We start from the raw sequence: 17,318 nt of genomic DNA on the forward strand, positions 1-17,318 counted from the left end.
ACTGTGACCAGATTTTTTAAAATAACATGAAACACCAACGTGAAAAGTAAAGAATCAGATGGTTTTTGTGAAAATTATCATTTTTGGATCATAGTTTCTAAATTATATTTATAAAGAAGTTGCATTTTTATTAGGGTGAATTAAGTCACCATGAAGAGTTTTGGTTACATTTTTATGTGCAACTTTATTGTTATTGAGAATGCTGAAATTGCTTTATGAATTAAAAAGTTTTAAATTACAGTCAATTTATTGAAAACCACACTTCGATGTGTAGAATTAAGGTCCAGTGAAATCACTTTAAAGCAAAGATGCTATTAAGTTATTTTTTGTTTTGCAATTGTTACCACATTTTTTTAAATAATTTGAAACATCAAAGTGAATAAGTATCACATGCTTTTTTGTGAAAATTAACATTATTAGATTATAATTTCGAAATTAAAGAAAGCATTGTATACAGGGGTGAATTAAGTCTAGTTTTGATTTCATTTATGTATGTAACTTTATTGTAACTACGAATTTTGATTTTGCTTTATAAATGAAATAGTTTTAAAATACAGTCAATTAATTGAAAACCATTCTCTGATTTTACTGATGTGTGGAATTAAGTGCCAATGAAATCACTCTGAAGCAGAGATGCTATTAAATTATTTTTGCTCTGTAATTGTCATCGAATTTTTTTAAATAATTTTATATATCAAATGAAAAAAGGAAACAGTTCGTCTCGACCGATGAGTAGAATTAATCGTCAGTGAATCAGCGATGCTATTCAGTTAATTTTGTTTTTCAATTGTTACCAGATATCTTAAAATAACTTGAAACATCAAAGTGAAAACTAAGAAACCAGATAGTTTTTGTGAAAATTGTAATTTTTGAATCATAGTTTTTCAATTAAATACAAGAAAATATTGCATTTTTATTCAGGATTAAATTAAGTAACCTTGGACAGTTTTAATTTCATTTATATGTGTAACTTTAATGTTATTGAAGAGGCTGAAATGAATGAATTTGTTAATATATTAAAAATCAAGTCAATTTTACGAAAAAACACTTTTTTACATTATCTAACCTTGGAATTAAGTGAAATTTTCGTCCATGTCTCTCCTCATTATAAATCTCCCTAATCATAAGTGTTGAAACGAAGATTTTATATCAGTAAATGTTTACGTAAATTTTTGTCAAACCGAAGATTTATTCATTAATTTTAATAGGTGTAGGGCCGACCGGTCTGTGTAGGGGGCAGGGAACTGTCCTTCCATCAGAAAGGTCCTGAGCTCAAATCCCGGGCAAGGCATGGATGTTTCTTTCTCTCTCTGTGTGTGTTCTATGTCCTTTCTCCTTTGTGTGTGAATGTGATCCGCCCTATAAACGGGTTGTGGTTGTGTGAATGGCGTGGCAGAAGTCGAATTCCTGGCCATAGATGGCGCCACTGAAAAACAGGAACAATCGCACCCCCACAGCCTAAACAGGCATACGACAACAAAAAAAAATAAAAAAAATAGGTGTGGTGGGAAGTACAAATTAATTTATTTCCTCTCATTTCCGATTGGTGTGATCAGATGCTTATAACTTTATTAAATAGAAAAAGCACCAATGAAAAGAGCTTTGTTTACATAAATGTGTTTGACAATACAGGTTTGCGTGGGGCCAATAAAAGAGGCTAAAATTGGGGAGTTATTTTCTCTCGTACGTTATGCTTTCATTCATTTATTCAAAACATTTCGCATCGAGTTTATTTGTTTTTATAAACACATAATTTAAAAATTAGGTAATATCTGAACACAAATGTTTTAAGTTTATTGTAAATTCTTTACAGTAGGAAAATTTTTTAAAATTCCCCACCCACGTCCCCACTAAAACAATGCGCTTAATAATAAAAATAATTTTAGGGAATAAGCTAAATGCATTTCTATTTATAAATTAATCTCAGTCCCAAAAATACTTTAAACCAACATTACAGGAAAAAAATGTTCATATACAGGGGTAATAACATGTTTTTGAAAACATGATACATTAGTAGACATTAATATTGCCAAAGCTAATTGGAAAACCTAGTTTTTTACATATGCATCAGCCTGCATCTTGTTACACATATGTCATTGGGAAATTCCTCGTTATTTTTTAATCTGTCTGGTGTTTTTAGGCTTATCAAATCAACCTATATACCCTTAGGCAAATTAGAAAATAAGCGAAGAGTTACTCAGGCTGAATTTGCTCACGCTAATTGTAATGAGCTTTGTATTACTCCGGAACGTATAACAGAGAAGTATAGCGAACCAAGAAGTACAGAGAAGTAAAGTTAACTTCATTTTTAATAAGAAAATTAAAGAATACAGAATAAAACTGACGATGGGGCTATAACGCGCATTGCTTTCGATACCGTTGAAGTAGGTTTACTAAAACCAACTAATCCATATTAGACAACCAAATTACTGAAACACTATTTAAAAAATCATTCCTACAAATTACGTACAAGTATTATACTTCAAATAGTCCAACAAAAAAATCGTAGTATATAGGTGTTCAATAAGGCAAAAATTGAGTGTATAAGAACAAAGATAAAGGGCATTTTTTATTAGCCCCTTAACGATCGGTTAATTTTCAAGAAAACGGTCATAAAAGGGCCTATTTTGCTAAATACATGTATTTGAAAAGTGCTGAAATATAGTTTAAAATAAACTATCTGCAATTACCTTAAAACTATCCTGGTACTGCCATCTGGTGTGTAAAATGAGAGATAAAATGTTTTCTTGGAAAAAGAAATGACTTAGTTTTATTCTTATTGGCGCGTTACTACAGAACACTCCAGCCCGGAAATTTCAGGGGAGCGAGAAATAGAGGGCGAAACCTCATTCCGTGATTTTCACTGGAGCGAGAAGGACGCTGTTAACACAGATATAGGATGTTCAGTAATCGGATTTGCAAAATACGTAATAACATGCGAACATAGATATTCAAAGGACAAATCTTATGCTTCCTCAGCTCATAGATAAATCTATCTTAAGTATTTTTCGATGAATATTCCGAATTTTGTTAGGAATAATTTTTAAAAATATTTTCTGATAAACTTTGATAGTATACATGCTGGTTAATTTTAAAGTAATTCGTTAAAAAATTAAAGAAGCTTTTGGAAGTCTACTGTTACCAAATGTCTAGAACGAATTTAATGTTGTCAGCCACAAATGCGTTAATTTTACTGATTTTTTAATATTTAATGTAAATATATTTAATAAAAATAAATATGTAAATTAAATACATAAATATTTATTTGTTAAGTGATATCAGTACGTTTAATTAGCAGCCTTTTTATGATAATCACAGTAGTATTACACTACAATAAACTATTTTAAATTAACTTTTATTTTCGTTTTCTCGCTCCTTTTCAATTTTATAGGTATTTTTTTTTAGTGTAAATTATATGCATGACATATATATAATATGCGTGTAACATAAAGCATATACGCATTCAAAAGCACTAAAATTACACCGGTAATGACTGTTTTATGATTAAAAATAAATTGAGATTTTGCATGTATAATTTATTTCAAGTAAAGGGGCGTACTTCTTGAAATTTATGTCTTACTCGTAAAAATCATTAAAATGAGGAATTTAAAAATTTATTAGGTTAACAGTAAAAAAATGCTATTACAGTTATTATTATTATTGCTTTTGCTATTTTTTTTTTAAATATTTAGAGTTATTTTATTCATAACTGATTCAATGTCCTATGAGATTGCTTCTATCTATTTTATTATTTTTCTTTTGGGCTGAAATGATTGTTGCATTCAATCAACACGATATTGCTGCTAATGACAGATTTTGCATATTGTAGAAAAAAGTCAATTAACCATGTGACATTTATAGTTAATGCCCTTAAAACTGAATACCTTCATAGAAGCCCAAGCTCATTAATTAAATTAGAAGTAATTAATTATCATTTTCTTTAATGTTTCTTGGCAGAAATGATCAATGCCTCTTAAGGAAAGTAATTATTTCAAAATGAGTTAAAAAGATTTAAGGTGTTCTATTTTTACTCTCTCCATTTCCGGAAGATACCCGATTAAATATTTGCTTATTTACTGTACAATTTCTTATTTTTCTATCAGAGGTTCACAAAGTAATGAACTATATATATATATATATATATATATATATATATATATATATATATATATATATATATATAATAAATACAAGAAACACTAAGAAAGTTAAGAAAAACAATAAGTTTCATATATTGCGCTTAAGCTGCAAGTAAACAGCACTCATTAGATAAGTTCAAAATGAAGAATAAAACAAAGAAAAATTATAGACATATGAAAAAAAGGGGGGGTGGGAAATAATAAGTAAAAAATAACAAACAACATTTTATTAAAAAAAAAAATGAAATGTTAATTTAAAAACCGGAAAAAAAGATATAATCTTTCGTGTGGGCTGAAGAAAAGATTATATCTTTTTTTTTCCGGTTTTTTAATTAACATTTCATTTTTTTTTTAATAAAATGTTGTTTGTTATTTTTTACTTATTATTTCCCACCCCCTTTTTTTTCATATGTCTATAATTTTTCTTTGTTTTATTCTTCATTTTGAACTTATATATATATATATATATATATATATATATATATATATATATATATATCGCCCAGGAACAATGCTTTCATGGGGCACATAAGGACCCATAATCCTCATAGAACAATCCCTGAAGTCTGTAAGCTACTTGAACATAGTTGCAAACCAGGTTCACCCATTCATGGCAACAGTTTTTCCTGCGGGGATGGTGTTTACCAACAGGATAATGCACCATGTCATAAGGGTCGAATCGTCATGGATTGGTTCGAGGAACATTCCAGTGACTTTCAAGTCATGTCTTGGCCCCCAAATTCACCTGACCTTAATCCAATAGAACATTTGTGATCCTACTTGGAAAACCAAATTCGTGCTGCCACGCTACCCCTCGCAATGTGAGGAAATTGCAGGACCAGTTGGTGAGCGCTTGGCATCAGATGCCTCAGACTACCTATCAGCGCCTTGTGGAATCAATGCCACGGCGGGTGCTTGCAGTTTTGAGGGCTAAAGGTGGTCCTATATGTTATTAGCAGGGTGGTCATAATGCAGTAATGACTCTTCGGTGTATATATATCTATACACGCAGAGAGATAGAGAGAGTAACAGAAAGAACGCATTGTGAATTGAATATTTTTATGCAAAAAGTCCATATTTAAACTTAAATAGTAAGCGAAGGAAGTTGGATGATTATTTTTAGTTTAAAATAAAATCTCTATGCACATTATAAATAGCCTGATACTAGCAATCTGGTGTGAAATAAGCATGATTACGGGTATAAGAAATAGATTGTTTTTATCATTTTTGCGTATTGCTTTTAAGCACTCTAGCCCAAAAATATCATGGGCACGAGAATTAGAAGGAAAAACTTCACCTCGTAATCTTGACGGGTTCGCTCCCGAAGGAAAGCGTTAAATATGAAATTAAAAAAAAAAAAAAAAATTTTTTTAATATTTCTTTTATTTTCTTTTATTTTTTAATATTTCTTCATTTTTAACTATAATATTCTAGAGATACTCGATTTCCTTTTCTTTTATTTCCTTCCTTTATCCTTTTAGAATTCTTTTTTCCATGAGTGTTGAGATTAGGATTTTACTAAATGACTAGAACTGATTTCATAACATCCTTGAAACTGTAAATTTCCCTTTCAGACAAAGTTCACAATTCAGAGGTTCAATCTGTTTAAAGTTCAAATATGAAGACCACGGGGAAAGAACGGTTTATGTCCGAAAAGCTGATTCAGACAAAAAAGGATTTTCAGAAAGAAAGGGCTTTCTTCCCCACAGTATGACTCATTTCAGCTGTGTAATAACTCTCGGGGAGAACGAATTTTTCACATTATTAGTATGTCAAAACTTAACATTCGCATTTATTTTTTGAACTAAAAACATGATATGACTATGAATTTTGTTCTAACAACTTTTGGTGCATGCACGTATTGTGTTATAAAAGTAAAAATTTTTAAAAGATTTATTTTATGGAGAAAAAAATTTGAAAAAATTTATCCTTTAGCATGCGTGACTACAATAACTACTGAAGAATTTTTTTCAGGGTGGAAATAATTCTTCCAGTTCATTTCATTATTATCCTTATTTAATCACCCAAAAATCAAAATTGAAACTCGATCGCGAAAATCGACTTTCACGTCACTTGTATATTAAATTCTCATAACCTCAGCTTCAAATTAGTTTTTTTTAAAAATAATTTAAGAAAAAGTAATTAAAAAAAATAAAAAATTAAAAAAGGAGTAAAAGATAACTAAAAAAATTAATTAAAAATAAATTAAATTAAAAAAAACTTAGATGAGATTGCTATTTTAAAAATGATCCTCCTGAAATGAACTCTCCTATGTTACAGTGATAATAAGAAACCAAAATATTTATGAAACTATATGAATTATTCGATAATATAATAATAAACTGCGATCTTTTGAATTTTTAGAACACTGGAGCAAATTAAAAAAAATTTTGTGATTTAAAAGATATATTATCAGATGAAATTTCCAGTCTTTGGTGCTGCCATCTACTGAAAATAATTAAAAACTGAAATATAAAATACAAAATACTGCAACGAATCATTCAAATCTTGTTCATATTGAAATAAATAACAATCTAGATTTTTGATAAAAAGAAAAGATTAGAAAGTATAAACTGAGTTCCTAAGAATAAGATAACAAGCACTGAATGAGATTTTTAAAAATAAAATGCGATTTTTTTTTCTTCTTTAATTTGCCATTGTATCACTATGCACACACCAATATAAACACTCTTATTTTTAGAAAAATCTACCAAAAGGAAAGCAAATATTAAAAGTACTATTTGAAAATGGTCACGGATAGTAAATATTTATCTGATAATATTGATAAGTTCCAAAAGCATTGCAGAAAGTTCATTGTATCATCATATATTATGCCAGAATATATTATATATATATATATAAACATTTTAATAAAAATATTGCACCAGAAAATATTTAATTCTCTAAATGAATAAATTGATCTTGCGTCATTATAGCGTGTACAAAAGTTTATATATTTGAGGCAAACTCCTAAATCACATGATTTTGGAGAAACAATTAATGCAATAAAGTTATACGTTATACAAGTGAACAAAAAATATTTAAAAAGAAAAGACTATCAGAACTATTATTCATACATTAATTAAAAATGTTTTTTTTAATGTAAATGTGTGTGGAAATGATTCTATAATAAATATTTATGGTATGTTATATTTATGGTATATTTATGGTTATCAATGCTTAAATGAAATATATAATATATTTAATATAATACATATTTAATATTATAAAATATTTAATATGAAAATGTTTTTTTTTATATACTCGAAATATTGGGGGGAAAAAGTTTAGATGAAATAGCAATTAAACTGATCAGAAATTTTAAGCATTTATTACATTGTTGTTTTGTTTTACTTTATTTTTATGTTTTTTGCCTGTTTTATTCTTGTATTAATGTAACTTGAGGAATAATAAGAAATAAAAAATAATAAAAACACATTTTTAAACATAATAATTAATTACAAAATACTTTTGCATTCTCAAGCCTGTAAATGTGTGTAGAAGAAAGTTTTCCAAATGTTATTTTTCTACAAATTCTGAAGACGTTAAACAGAAAAGCTTACATTTTACTACTGGGAGGCAATTTTTTAAAAAAAAAATGAATATCAATAAAAAATAAGCTGTCATTATTGACAATTAAGAAACATTTGGGCTCCGGAACTTCTGATTTTTTCATTTAATTTTTTTTCTTTACTCCATTTTTAAAACAGTACACTATAGCTCTGATTTTCAGTCGTAAATATTTCCGGGAATCACAGTAAAAATTGATAAGTAAACTTTAACGAAAAAGTTGTCAAATATACAATGGACACTTATAAAAAAGCTTATTTAAAAAGTTGCTAAACTTTTTTGAGGCAAAAATATATAATTTAATTTTTTTGAGGGAAATATTTCCAACCAGTGCTAAACGGTACCTACTTCACAGCAATGAATCAAAATGTATTGCATTTGTTCTCTACTTTTATGAAGAGCTTTTTTTTCAATTTTATCTTATTCTAGATTTTTTTGTAAAGTATTTATTTTTTTTTTTTTCAATCCAATCTCTTAAATATTTTTATTTGTAATTCATTTAATGCCATAGATTTTTGTGCTTTTCTCCAACAATAGAGGGAGCCATCTGTCATAAAAACTTTTTGTAGCTTACAAGTTATTATTTTCCCCTGAGAAAATTTTTTTCTCAGGAATGTAATTTTTCAGTTATGTTTGCATAACTAAGCTATTTGAAAGATCCTATTTTAGTTAAAATGTACCTAAAAATGTCTAGACTCAATACTAGAAAAAAAAAATTGCGACAAGATAAAAGTTATAAATGAAATCTTTATTTAAATGAACAACTAGATGGGACAACTATTGTGATTTTTTTTTAGCTTTTATTCATATGAGATCGTTATTACTTAAGTTCAAAATTGAATCGTAAATTGCATTTTTCAATTATGAGGATACATAATATATTAATTTTTAATTAACTAATGTTGAAGAATGTTTTTTCTGTTTTTTTAGCCTGTGGTACATTTTTAACTAAATATAAAATTATTAACGAAAACATTTTAAGATGATGTTCCACTGTGGAAATTCTTTTAATAATTGTTTGAAATGCTCACTTTATCAACATATTAGGGCACTTCTTCACCAAAATAGTCACATATACTTTACTGCTATTTTTAGAAAATTTTACAACTCAGTACCGGAGTAGCGATGTTAACAAAGTTTTTTTAAATGGACAGGAGGTTTTTAACTTAAAATCTGAAAATATCGCTATTTCAACAGTCCTGATAGATTTTCTTAATGACCATTACATCATTATATATATGGCTACATTTTTACAGAAATAATCACTTAATTTTTAAATGACACTTAAAAAAAAAAGAATACATTTGGAGGGCATCTAGGTCCGATGTTCGTCACAAGCCGAAAACGGAATCACATATTGAGACCCAAATAAAGTTCGTTTGTCTTACGATAATTTTTCAGCACAAAACATTAATGCATGTTTTAGTGAAATATATTTCATAAATAATGCATATCTAATACAAATATTAGCCCCCCTGACAACTACTTCGTTATGCGTTTGCATCCGATGCCGAAAACAGAAACAGATATTGCTTCCCTATTGAAGTTCTCTTGCATTGCTGCCAATTTTAAGCAGCAGAGTAGGGAGATACACCTTAAGAAAACGTCAGTGTAGGGTATACCGGGCAAATGCATACCAGGCAATGGTACTTATCCTTAAAAAGCATCAGCAATTAGATTAAAAACATAGACATTTAACCTTAAAGAAACATTAATTTCAACATTATATAAATTAAAAAATAAAATACTGCACCTCCAGTGTTACCTGGAAATAATAAATGAGTTGTAGCTACAGTTTTTCAAGACTACTAAAAAATACTTAAATTATTCTTTCAATTGTGAAGTACAAAATTATTCCAGAGTTAACTTTTTGCATTTTTAAATATTTCCTTTAAATTAAATATTCATTGGTTGCTTAAAAGACCCAGATTTATCTCACTTTTGCTACCACTTTAAAAAAATGTCCAGACTGGGGGAACCCAGAGATCAATAACGAATCATAACCCCAAAGCAAGAGATTTGAAAAGAATTAGCAGTCATTTTAGATGAATTTTACATAACAAACACATATTTTAAACATTACAAAAATTAAATAACACTGCAAATTAATAAGAATACATTGCCAAAAGACAACAGATTTGTAAATGCATAAAACGTAAAAAATACAACCTAAAATCCTCAAAATGTAATTTTAAAAAAACAAAGAAAAACTCACCAAGCAGCTAGACAGAAATCCATTTTCAAATATCTTCAAGTTAAGAACATGACTAATCACTCGAGCAATCCATAAATATTAAGAATCTTCCGTTTGACGATATCATAATTGAAATATCTAATCCAGAAATGGTCAGAATCAAAACACACAAATTTCTACAAAAAGTACTAAGCATAACAAAACTTCAGTTTTCGCAACTAACTCAGCAAAGAAACTATAAAGAAATTTACACACCCATATCCCTATAAAGCAAACTGAATAAATTTTTAAAGAAATCTCAGCATTAGACTCCTACAATTTCGACTTATAACCACTTCACAAAATAAAAACGCCTAACCAAAACAATCACTCCGCAGAAAAAAAACGTCGTAAAATTCAAACATAGATCCAAAATTGAATAATTAAATTCCAATGAAATGCTACGTAGAAAAACAAAGTAAAAAAAAATATTCATTCTATCAATCATCTTCACATTCTATCTGCGCAACAAGTCAAAACAGTCTGCAAGCAACGGCAAATATTTACCTCCCTCTACCTATCTCCTCATATGTTCGGTCTGCACATTGACAAATGCGTCATAAACATTGTTAAAATGAAAAATCTCGACATCTAAGGCAAGGAAGAAGAAAAACAAATCCGGATTACATTTTTAAAAAGAATATGCATGGAGCTTCCATAAAAAGGGACTCGGGAAAGCTACGAGGAGTACAGCATCGAAAACACACTGTAACAACACACACACACAATGTAAAAAGAAAGAAAAAGTTTCTAATTCGGATTTCTTACTTAAAAAATAAGCCAGCTCTTTGTTGGGTAAAATGCTCTCCCCGGCGGGGAATCGAACCCCGGTCTCCCGCGTGACAGGCGGGGATACTGACCACTATACTACCGAGGAGCATAGCAATGCCGAAACACGGGATCGAACCAGGGACCTTTAGATCTTCAGTCTAACGCTCTCCCAACTGAGCTATTTCGGCACACCAACGCAAGAAATATTTTTATTTCACATATTGACGAAGCGTGTATTAATGTTAAGTCTGCCAGTACCACTAAATTTCGATCGTGAAGATAGAACTATACCCAGCTATTCTATTTAACAATTTAAAACGCAATGTAACGAGAAAGAAAAAGTTTCTAATTCGGATTTCTAACTTAAAAAAATAAGCCTGCTCTTTGTTGGGTAAAATGCATTCCCCGGCGGGGAATCGAACCCCGGTCTCCCGCGTGACAGGCGGGGATACTGACCACTATACTACCCAGGAGCAGAGCAATGCCGAAACCCGGGATCGAACCAGGGACCTTTAGATCTTCAGTCTAACGCTCTCCCAACTGAGCTATTTCGGCACACCAACGCAAGAAATATTTTTATTTCACATATTGACGAAGCGTGTATTAATGTTAAGTCTGCCAGTACCACTAAATTTCGATCGTGAAGATAGAACTATACCCAGCTATTCTATTTAACAATTTAAAACGCAATGTAACGAGAAAGAAAAAGTTTCTAATTCGGATTTCTTACTTAAAAAAATAAGCCAGCTCTTTGTTGGGTAAAATGCTCTCCCCGGCGGGGAATCGAACCCCGGTCTCCCGCGTGACAGGCGGGGATACGGACCACTATACTACCGAGGAGCAGAGCAATGCCGAAACCCGGCATCGAACCAGGGACCTTTAGATCTTCAGTCTAACGCTCTCCCAACTGAGCTATTTCGGCACACCAACGCAAGAAATATTTTTATTTCACATATTGACGAAGCGTGTATTAATGTTAAGTCTGCCAGTACCACTAAATTTCGATCGTGAAGATAGAACTATACCCAGCTATTCTATTTAACAATTTAAAACGCAATGTAACGAGAAAAAAAAAAGTTTCTAATTCGGATTTCTTACTTAAAAAAATAAGCCAGCTCTTTGTTGGGTAAAATGCTCTCCCCGGCGGGGAGTCGAACCCCGGTCTCCCGCGTGACAGGCGGGGATACTGACCACTATACTACCGAGGAGCAGAGCAATGCCGAAACCCGGGATCGAACCAGGGACCTTTAGATCTTCAGTCTAACGCTCTCCCAACTGAGATTTTTCGGCACACCAACGCAAGAAATATTTTTATTTCACATATTGACGAAGCGTGTATTAATGTTATGTCTGCCAGTACCACTAAATTTCGATCGTGAAGATAGAACTATACCCAGCTATTCTATTTAACAATTTAAAACGCAATGTAACGAGAAAGAAAAAGTTTCTAATTCGGATTTCTTACTTACAAAAATAAGCCAGCTCTTTGTTGGGTAAAATGCTCTCCCCGGCGGGGAATCAAACCCCGGTCTCCCGCGTGACAGGCGGGGATACTGACCACTACACTACCGAGGAGCAGAGCAATGCCGAAACCCGGGATCGAACCAGGGACCTTTAGATCTTCAGTCTAACGCTCTCCCAACTGAGCTATTTCGGCACACCAACGCAAGAAATATTTTTATTTCACATATTGACGAAGCGTGTATTAATGTTAAGTCTGCCAGTACCACTAAATTTCGATCGTGAAGATAGAACTATACCCAGCTATTCTATTTAACAATTTAAAACGCAATGTAACGAGAAAGAAAAAGTTTCTAATTCGGATTTCTTACATAAAAAAATAAGCCAGCTCTTTGTTGGGTAAAATGCTCTCCCCGGCGGGGAATCGAACCCCGGTCTCCCGCGTGACAGGCAGGGATACTGACCACTATACTACCGAGAAGCAGAGCAATGCCGATACCCGGGATCGAACCAGGGACCTTTAGATCTTCAGTCTAACGCTCTCCCGACTGAGCTATTTCGGCACACCAACGCAAGAAATATTTTTATTTCACATATTGACGAAGCGTGTATTAATGTTAAGTCTGCCAGTACCACTAAATTTCGATCGTGAAGATAGAACTATACCCAGCTATTCTATTTAACAATTTAAAACGCAATGTAACGAGAAAGAAAAAGTTTTTAATTCGGATTTCTTACTTAAAAAAATAAGCCAGCTCTTTGTTGGGTAAAATGCTCTCCCCGGCGGGGAATCGAACCCCGGTCTCCCGCGTGACAGGCGGGGATACTGACCACTATACTACCGAGGAGCAGAGCAATGCCGAAACCCGGCATCGAACCAGGGACCTTTAGATCTTCAGTCTAACGCTCTCCCAACTGAGCTATTTCGGCACACCAACGCAAGAAATATTTTTATTTCACATATTGACGAAGCGTGTATTAATGTTAAGTCTGCCAGTACCACTAAATTTCGATCGTGAAGATAGAACTATACCCAGCTATTCTATTTAACAATTTAAAACGCAATGTAACGAGAAAGAAAAAGTTTCTAATTCGGATTTCTTACTTAAAAAAATAAGCCAGCTCTTTGTTGGGTAAAATGCTCTCCCCGGCGGGGAATCGAACCCCGGTCTCCCGCGTGACAGGCGGGGATACTGACCACTATACTACCGAGGAGCAGAGCAATGCCGAAACCCGGGATCGAACCCGGGATCTTTAGATCTTCAGTCTAACGCTCTCCCAACTGAGCTATTTCAGCACACCAACGCAAGAAATATTTTTATTTCACATATTGACGAAGCGTGTATTAATGTTAAGTCTGCCAGTACCACTACATTTCGATCGTGAAGATAGAACTATACCCAGCTATTCTATTTAACAATTTAAAACGCAATGTAACGAGAAAGAAAAAGTTTCTAATTCGGATTTCTCACTTAAAAAAATAAGCCAGCTCTTTGTTGGGTAAAATGCTCTCCCCGGCGGGGAATCGAACCCCGGTCTCCCGCGTGACAGGCGGGGATACTGACCACTATACTACCGAGGAGCAGAACAATGCCGAAACCCGGGATCGAACCAGGGACCTTTAGATCTTCAGTCTAACGCTCTCCCAACTGAGCTATTTCGGCACACCAACGCACGAAATATTTTTATTTCACATATTGACGAAGCGTGTATTAATGTTAAGTCTGCCAGTACCACTACATTTCGATCGTGAAGATAGAACTATACCCAGCTATTCTATTTAACAATTTAAAACGCAATTTAACGAGAAAGAAAAAGTTTCTAATTCGGATTTCTCACTTAAAAAAATAAGCCAGCTCTTTGTTGGGTAAAATGCTCTCCCCGGCGAGGAATCGAACCCCGATCTCCCGCGTGACAGGCGGGGATACTGACCACTATACTACCGAGGAGCAGAGCAATGCCGAAACCCGGGATCGAACCAGGGACCTTTAGAACTTCAGTCTAACGCTCTCCCAACTGAGCTATTTCGGCACACCAACGCAAGAAATATTTTTATTTCACATATTGACGAAGCGTGTATTAATGTTAAGTCTGCCAGTACCACTAAATTTCGATCGTGAAGATAGAACTATACCCAGCTATTCTATTTAACAATTTAAAACGCAATGTAACGAGAAAGAAAAAGTTTCTAATTCGGATTTCTTACTTAAAAAAATAAGCCAGCTCTTTGTTGGGTAAAATGCTCTCCCCGGCGGGGAATCGAACCCCGGTCTCCCGCGTGACAGGCGGGGATACTGACCACTATACTTCCGAGGAGTAGAGCAATGCCGAAACCCGGGATCGAACCAGGGACCTTTAGATCTTCAGTCTAACGCTCTCCCAACTGAGCTATTTCGGCACACCAACGCAAGAAATATTTTTATTTCACATATTGACGAAGCGTGTATTAATGTTAAGTCTGCCAGTACCACTAAATTTCGATCGTGAAGATAGAACTATACCCAGCTATTCTATTTAACAATTTAAAACGCAATGTAACGAGAAAGAAAAAGTTTCTAATTCGGATTTCTTACTTAAAAAAATAAGCCAGCTCTTTGTTGGGTAAAATGCTCTCCCCGGCGGGGAATCGAACCCCGGTCTCCCGCGTGACAGGCGGGGATACTGACCACTATACTACCGAGGAGCAGAGCAATGCCGAAACCCGGGATCGAACCAGGGACCTTTAGATCTTCAGTCTAACGCTCTCCCAACTGAGCTATTTCGGCACACCAACGCAAGAAATATTTTTATTTCACATATTGACGAAGCGTGTATTAATGTTAAGTCTTCCAGTACCACTAAATTTCGATCGTGAAGATAGAACTATACCCAGCTATTCTATTTAACAATTTAAAACGCAATGTAACGAGAAAGAAAAAGTTTCTAATTCGGATTTCTTACTTAAAAAAATAAGCCAGCTCTTTGTTGGGTAAAATGCTCTCCCCGGCGGGGAATCGAACCCCGGTCTCCCGCGTGACAGGCGGGGATACTGACCACTATACTACCGAGGAGCAGAGCAATGCCGAAACCCGGGATCGAACCAGGGACCTTTAGATCTTCAGTCTAACGCTCTCCCAACTGAGCTATTTCGGCACACCAACGCAAGAAATATTTTTATTTCACATATTGACGAAGCGTGTATTAATGTTAAGTCTGCCAGTACCACTACATTTCGATCGTCAAGATAGAACTATACCCAGCTATTCTATTTAACAATTTAAAACGCAATGTAACGAGAATGAAAAAGTTTCTAATTCGGATTTCTTACTTAAAAAAATAAGCCAGCTCTTTGTTGGGTAAAATGCTCTCCCCGGCGGGGAATCGAACCAAGGTCTCCCGCGTGACAGGCGGGGATACTGACCACTATACTACCGAGGAGCAGAGCAATGCCGAAACCCGGGATCGAACCAGGGACCTTTAGATCTTCAGTCTAACGCTCTCCCAACTGAGCTATTTCGGCACACCAACGCAAGAAATATTTTTATTTCACATATTGACGAAGCGTGTATTAATGTTAAGTCTGCCAGTACCACTAAATTTCGATCGTGAAGATAGAACTATACCCAGCTATTCTATTTAACAATTTAAAACGCAATGTAACGAGAATGAAAAAGTTTCTAATTCGGATTTCTTACATAAAAAAATAAGCCAGCTCTTTGTTGGGTAAAATGCTCTCCCCGGCGGGGAATCGAACCCCGGTCTCCCGCGTGACAGGCGGGGATACTGACCACTATACTACCGAGGAGCAGAGCAATGCCGAAACCCGGGATCGAACCAGGGACCTTTAGATCTTCAGTCTAACGCTCTCCCAACTGAGCTATTTCGGCACACCAACGCAAGAAATATTTTTATTTCACATATTGACGAAGCGTGTATTAATGTTAAGTCTGCCAGTACCACTAAATTTCGATCGTGAAGATAGAACTATACCCAGCTATTCTATTTAACAATTTAAAACGCAATGTAACGAGAATGAAAAAGTTTCTAATTCGGATTTCTTACTTAAAAAAATAAGCCAGCTCTTTGTTGGGTAAAATGCTCTCCCCGGCGGGGAATCGAACCCCGGTCTCCCGCGTGACAGGCGGGGATACTGACCACTATACTACCGAGGAGCAGAGCAATGCCGAAACCCGGGATCGAACCAGGGACCTTTAGATCTTCAGTCTAACGCTCTCCCAACTGAGCTATTTCGGCACACCAACGCAAGAAATATTTTTATTTCACATATTGACGAAGCGTGTATTAATGTTAAGTCTGCCAGTACCACTAAATTTCGATCGTGAAGATAGAACTATACCCAGCTATTCTATTTAACAATTTAAAACGCAATGTAACGAGAATGAAAAAGTTTCTAATTCGGATTTCTTACTTAAAAAAATAAGCCAGCTCTTTGTTGGGTAAAATGCTCTCCCCTGCGGGGAATCGAACCCCGGTCTCCCGCGTGACAGGCGGGGATACTGACCACTATACTACCGAGGAGCAGAGCAATGCCGAAACCCGGGATCGAACCAGGGACCTTTAGATCTTCAGTCTAACGCTCTCCCTACTGAGCTATTTCGGCACACCAACGCAAGAAATATTTTTATTTCACATATTGACGAAGCGTTTATTAATGTTAAGTCTGCCAGTACCACTAAATTTCGATCGTGAAGATAGAACTATACCCAGCTATTCTATTTAACAATTTAAAACGCAATGTAACGAGAATGAAAAAGTTTCTAATTCGGATTTCTTACTTAAAAAAATAAGCCAGCTCTTTGTTGGGTAAAATGCTCTCCCCGGCGGGGAATCGAACCCCGGTCTCCCGCGTGACAGGCGGGGATACTGACCACTATACTACCGAGGAGCAGAGCAATGCCGAAACCCGGGATCGAACCAGGGACCTTTAGTTCTTCAGTCTAACGCTCTCCCAACTGAGCTATTTCGGCACACCAACGCAAGAAATATTTTTATTTCACATATTGACGAAGCGTGTATTAATGTTAAGTCTGCCAGTACCACTAAATTTCGATCGTGAAGATAGAACTATACCCAGCTATTCTATTTAACAATTTAAAACGCAATGTAACGAGAATGAAAAAGTTTCTAATTCGGATTTCTTACTT

At 34.1% G+C, this 17,318-nt stretch overlaps 35 non-coding genes across 35 annotated transcripts; all 35 read right to left on the bottom strand.

Moving 5' to 3' along the window:
• Positions 1 to 10,747: 10,747 nt before the first annotated feature.
• TRNAD-GUC (transfer RNA aspartic acid (anticodon GUC)) lies at positions 10,748 to 10,819 on the bottom strand. Its single transcript has one exon. It is a non-coding gene; the product is annotated as a tRNA-Asp (tRNA).
• A 9-nt stretch (positions 10,820 to 10,828) lies between these two features.
• TRNAF-GAA (transfer RNA phenylalanine (anticodon GAA)) lies at positions 10,829 to 10,901 on the bottom strand. Its single transcript has one exon. It is a non-coding gene; the product is annotated as a tRNA-Phe (tRNA).
• A 213-nt stretch (positions 10,902 to 11,114) lies between these two features.
• On the bottom strand, positions 11,115 to 11,186 carry TRNAD-GUC (transfer RNA aspartic acid (anticodon GUC)). Its single transcript has one exon. It is a non-coding gene; the product is annotated as a tRNA-Asp (tRNA).
• Positions 11,187 to 11,195: 9 nt separating this feature from the next.
• TRNAF-GAA (transfer RNA phenylalanine (anticodon GAA)) lies at positions 11,196 to 11,268 on the bottom strand. The gene has a single exon. It is a non-coding gene; the product is annotated as a tRNA-Phe (tRNA).
• A 213-nt stretch (positions 11,269 to 11,481) lies between these two features.
• Positions 11,482 to 11,553, bottom strand: TRNAD-GUC (transfer RNA aspartic acid (anticodon GUC)). Its single transcript has one exon. It is a non-coding gene; the product is annotated as a tRNA-Asp (tRNA).
• A 9-nt stretch (positions 11,554 to 11,562) lies between these two features.
• On the bottom strand, positions 11,563 to 11,635 carry TRNAF-GAA (transfer RNA phenylalanine (anticodon GAA)). Its single transcript has one exon. It is a non-coding gene; the product is annotated as a tRNA-Phe (tRNA).
• A 214-nt stretch (positions 11,636 to 11,849) lies between these two features.
• Positions 11,850 to 11,921, bottom strand: TRNAD-GUC (transfer RNA aspartic acid (anticodon GUC)). The gene has a single exon. It is a non-coding gene; the product is annotated as a tRNA-Asp (tRNA).
• Positions 11,922 to 11,930: 9 nt separating this feature from the next.
• Positions 11,931 to 12,003, bottom strand: TRNAF-GAA (transfer RNA phenylalanine (anticodon GAA)). The gene has a single exon. It is a non-coding gene; the product is annotated as a tRNA-Phe (tRNA).
• A 213-nt stretch (positions 12,004 to 12,216) lies between these two features.
• TRNAD-GUC (transfer RNA aspartic acid (anticodon GUC)) lies at positions 12,217 to 12,288 on the bottom strand. Its single transcript has one exon. It is a non-coding gene; the product is annotated as a tRNA-Asp (tRNA).
• Positions 12,289 to 12,297: 9 nt separating this feature from the next.
• Positions 12,298 to 12,370, bottom strand: TRNAF-GAA (transfer RNA phenylalanine (anticodon GAA)). The gene has a single exon. It is a non-coding gene; the product is annotated as a tRNA-Phe (tRNA).
• A 213-nt stretch (positions 12,371 to 12,583) lies between these two features.
• On the bottom strand, positions 12,584 to 12,655 carry TRNAD-GUC (transfer RNA aspartic acid (anticodon GUC)). Its single transcript has one exon. It is a non-coding gene; the product is annotated as a tRNA-Asp (tRNA).
• A 9-nt stretch (positions 12,656 to 12,664) lies between these two features.
• TRNAF-GAA (transfer RNA phenylalanine (anticodon GAA)) lies at positions 12,665 to 12,737 on the bottom strand. The gene has a single exon. It is a non-coding gene; the product is annotated as a tRNA-Phe (tRNA).
• Positions 12,738 to 12,950: 213 nt separating this feature from the next.
• On the bottom strand, positions 12,951 to 13,022 carry TRNAD-GUC (transfer RNA aspartic acid (anticodon GUC)). The gene has a single exon. It is a non-coding gene; the product is annotated as a tRNA-Asp (tRNA).
• Positions 13,023 to 13,031: 9 nt separating this feature from the next.
• Positions 13,032 to 13,104, bottom strand: TRNAF-GAA (transfer RNA phenylalanine (anticodon GAA)). Its single transcript has one exon. It is a non-coding gene; the product is annotated as a tRNA-Phe (tRNA).
• A 213-nt stretch (positions 13,105 to 13,317) lies between these two features.
• TRNAD-GUC (transfer RNA aspartic acid (anticodon GUC)) lies at positions 13,318 to 13,389 on the bottom strand. The gene has a single exon. It is a non-coding gene; the product is annotated as a tRNA-Asp (tRNA).
• A 9-nt stretch (positions 13,390 to 13,398) lies between these two features.
• TRNAF-GAA (transfer RNA phenylalanine (anticodon GAA)) lies at positions 13,399 to 13,471 on the bottom strand. Its single transcript has one exon. It is a non-coding gene; the product is annotated as a tRNA-Phe (tRNA).
• Positions 13,472 to 13,684: 213 nt separating this feature from the next.
• On the bottom strand, positions 13,685 to 13,756 carry TRNAD-GUC (transfer RNA aspartic acid (anticodon GUC)). Its single transcript has one exon. It is a non-coding gene; the product is annotated as a tRNA-Asp (tRNA).
• Positions 13,757 to 13,765: 9 nt separating this feature from the next.
• On the bottom strand, positions 13,766 to 13,838 carry TRNAF-GAA (transfer RNA phenylalanine (anticodon GAA)). Its single transcript has one exon. It is a non-coding gene; the product is annotated as a tRNA-Phe (tRNA).
• Positions 13,839 to 14,051: 213 nt separating this feature from the next.
• On the bottom strand, positions 14,052 to 14,123 carry TRNAD-GUC (transfer RNA aspartic acid (anticodon GUC)). The gene has a single exon. It is a non-coding gene; the product is annotated as a tRNA-Asp (tRNA).
• A 9-nt stretch (positions 14,124 to 14,132) lies between these two features.
• On the bottom strand, positions 14,133 to 14,205 carry TRNAF-GAA (transfer RNA phenylalanine (anticodon GAA)). The gene has a single exon. It is a non-coding gene; the product is annotated as a tRNA-Phe (tRNA).
• Positions 14,206 to 14,418: 213 nt separating this feature from the next.
• Positions 14,419 to 14,490, bottom strand: TRNAD-GUC (transfer RNA aspartic acid (anticodon GUC)). Its single transcript has one exon. It is a non-coding gene; the product is annotated as a tRNA-Asp (tRNA).
• Positions 14,491 to 14,499: 9 nt separating this feature from the next.
• On the bottom strand, positions 14,500 to 14,572 carry TRNAF-GAA (transfer RNA phenylalanine (anticodon GAA)). Its single transcript has one exon. It is a non-coding gene; the product is annotated as a tRNA-Phe (tRNA).
• A 213-nt stretch (positions 14,573 to 14,785) lies between these two features.
• TRNAD-GUC (transfer RNA aspartic acid (anticodon GUC)) lies at positions 14,786 to 14,857 on the bottom strand. Its single transcript has one exon. It is a non-coding gene; the product is annotated as a tRNA-Asp (tRNA).
• A 9-nt stretch (positions 14,858 to 14,866) lies between these two features.
• On the bottom strand, positions 14,867 to 14,939 carry TRNAF-GAA (transfer RNA phenylalanine (anticodon GAA)). Its single transcript has one exon. It is a non-coding gene; the product is annotated as a tRNA-Phe (tRNA).
• Positions 14,940 to 15,152: 213 nt separating this feature from the next.
• TRNAD-GUC (transfer RNA aspartic acid (anticodon GUC)) lies at positions 15,153 to 15,224 on the bottom strand. Its single transcript has one exon. It is a non-coding gene; the product is annotated as a tRNA-Asp (tRNA).
• A 9-nt stretch (positions 15,225 to 15,233) lies between these two features.
• Positions 15,234 to 15,306, bottom strand: TRNAF-GAA (transfer RNA phenylalanine (anticodon GAA)). The gene has a single exon. It is a non-coding gene; the product is annotated as a tRNA-Phe (tRNA).
• A 294-nt stretch (positions 15,307 to 15,600) lies between these two features.
• TRNAF-GAA (transfer RNA phenylalanine (anticodon GAA)) lies at positions 15,601 to 15,673 on the bottom strand. The gene has a single exon. It is a non-coding gene; the product is annotated as a tRNA-Phe (tRNA).
• Positions 15,674 to 15,886: 213 nt separating this feature from the next.
• On the bottom strand, positions 15,887 to 15,958 carry TRNAD-GUC (transfer RNA aspartic acid (anticodon GUC)). The gene has a single exon. It is a non-coding gene; the product is annotated as a tRNA-Asp (tRNA).
• Positions 15,959 to 15,967: 9 nt separating this feature from the next.
• TRNAF-GAA (transfer RNA phenylalanine (anticodon GAA)) lies at positions 15,968 to 16,040 on the bottom strand. The gene has a single exon. It is a non-coding gene; the product is annotated as a tRNA-Phe (tRNA).
• Positions 16,041 to 16,253: 213 nt separating this feature from the next.
• Positions 16,254 to 16,325, bottom strand: TRNAD-GUC (transfer RNA aspartic acid (anticodon GUC)). The gene has a single exon. It is a non-coding gene; the product is annotated as a tRNA-Asp (tRNA).
• Positions 16,326 to 16,334: 9 nt separating this feature from the next.
• Positions 16,335 to 16,407, bottom strand: TRNAF-GAA (transfer RNA phenylalanine (anticodon GAA)). Its single transcript has one exon. It is a non-coding gene; the product is annotated as a tRNA-Phe (tRNA).
• A 213-nt stretch (positions 16,408 to 16,620) lies between these two features.
• On the bottom strand, positions 16,621 to 16,692 carry TRNAD-GUC (transfer RNA aspartic acid (anticodon GUC)). The gene has a single exon. It is a non-coding gene; the product is annotated as a tRNA-Asp (tRNA).
• Positions 16,693 to 16,701: 9 nt separating this feature from the next.
• TRNAF-GAA (transfer RNA phenylalanine (anticodon GAA)) lies at positions 16,702 to 16,774 on the bottom strand. Its single transcript has one exon. It is a non-coding gene; the product is annotated as a tRNA-Phe (tRNA).
• A 213-nt stretch (positions 16,775 to 16,987) lies between these two features.
• TRNAD-GUC (transfer RNA aspartic acid (anticodon GUC)) lies at positions 16,988 to 17,059 on the bottom strand. Its single transcript has one exon. It is a non-coding gene; the product is annotated as a tRNA-Asp (tRNA).
• Positions 17,060 to 17,068: 9 nt separating this feature from the next.
• Positions 17,069 to 17,141, bottom strand: TRNAF-GAA (transfer RNA phenylalanine (anticodon GAA)). Its single transcript has one exon. It is a non-coding gene; the product is annotated as a tRNA-Phe (tRNA).
• Between the last annotated feature and the right edge of the window lie 177 nt (positions 17,142 to 17,318).

Source organism: Parasteatoda tepidariorum, chromosome 11 (genome assembly GCF_982258835.1).
Source record: "Parasteatoda tepidariorum strain Cologne lab strain chromosome 11, Ptep-v5.0, whole genome shotgun sequence".
Lineage (NCBI taxonomy): Eukaryota > Metazoa > Arthropoda > Arachnida > Araneae > Theridiidae > Parasteatoda > Parasteatoda tepidariorum.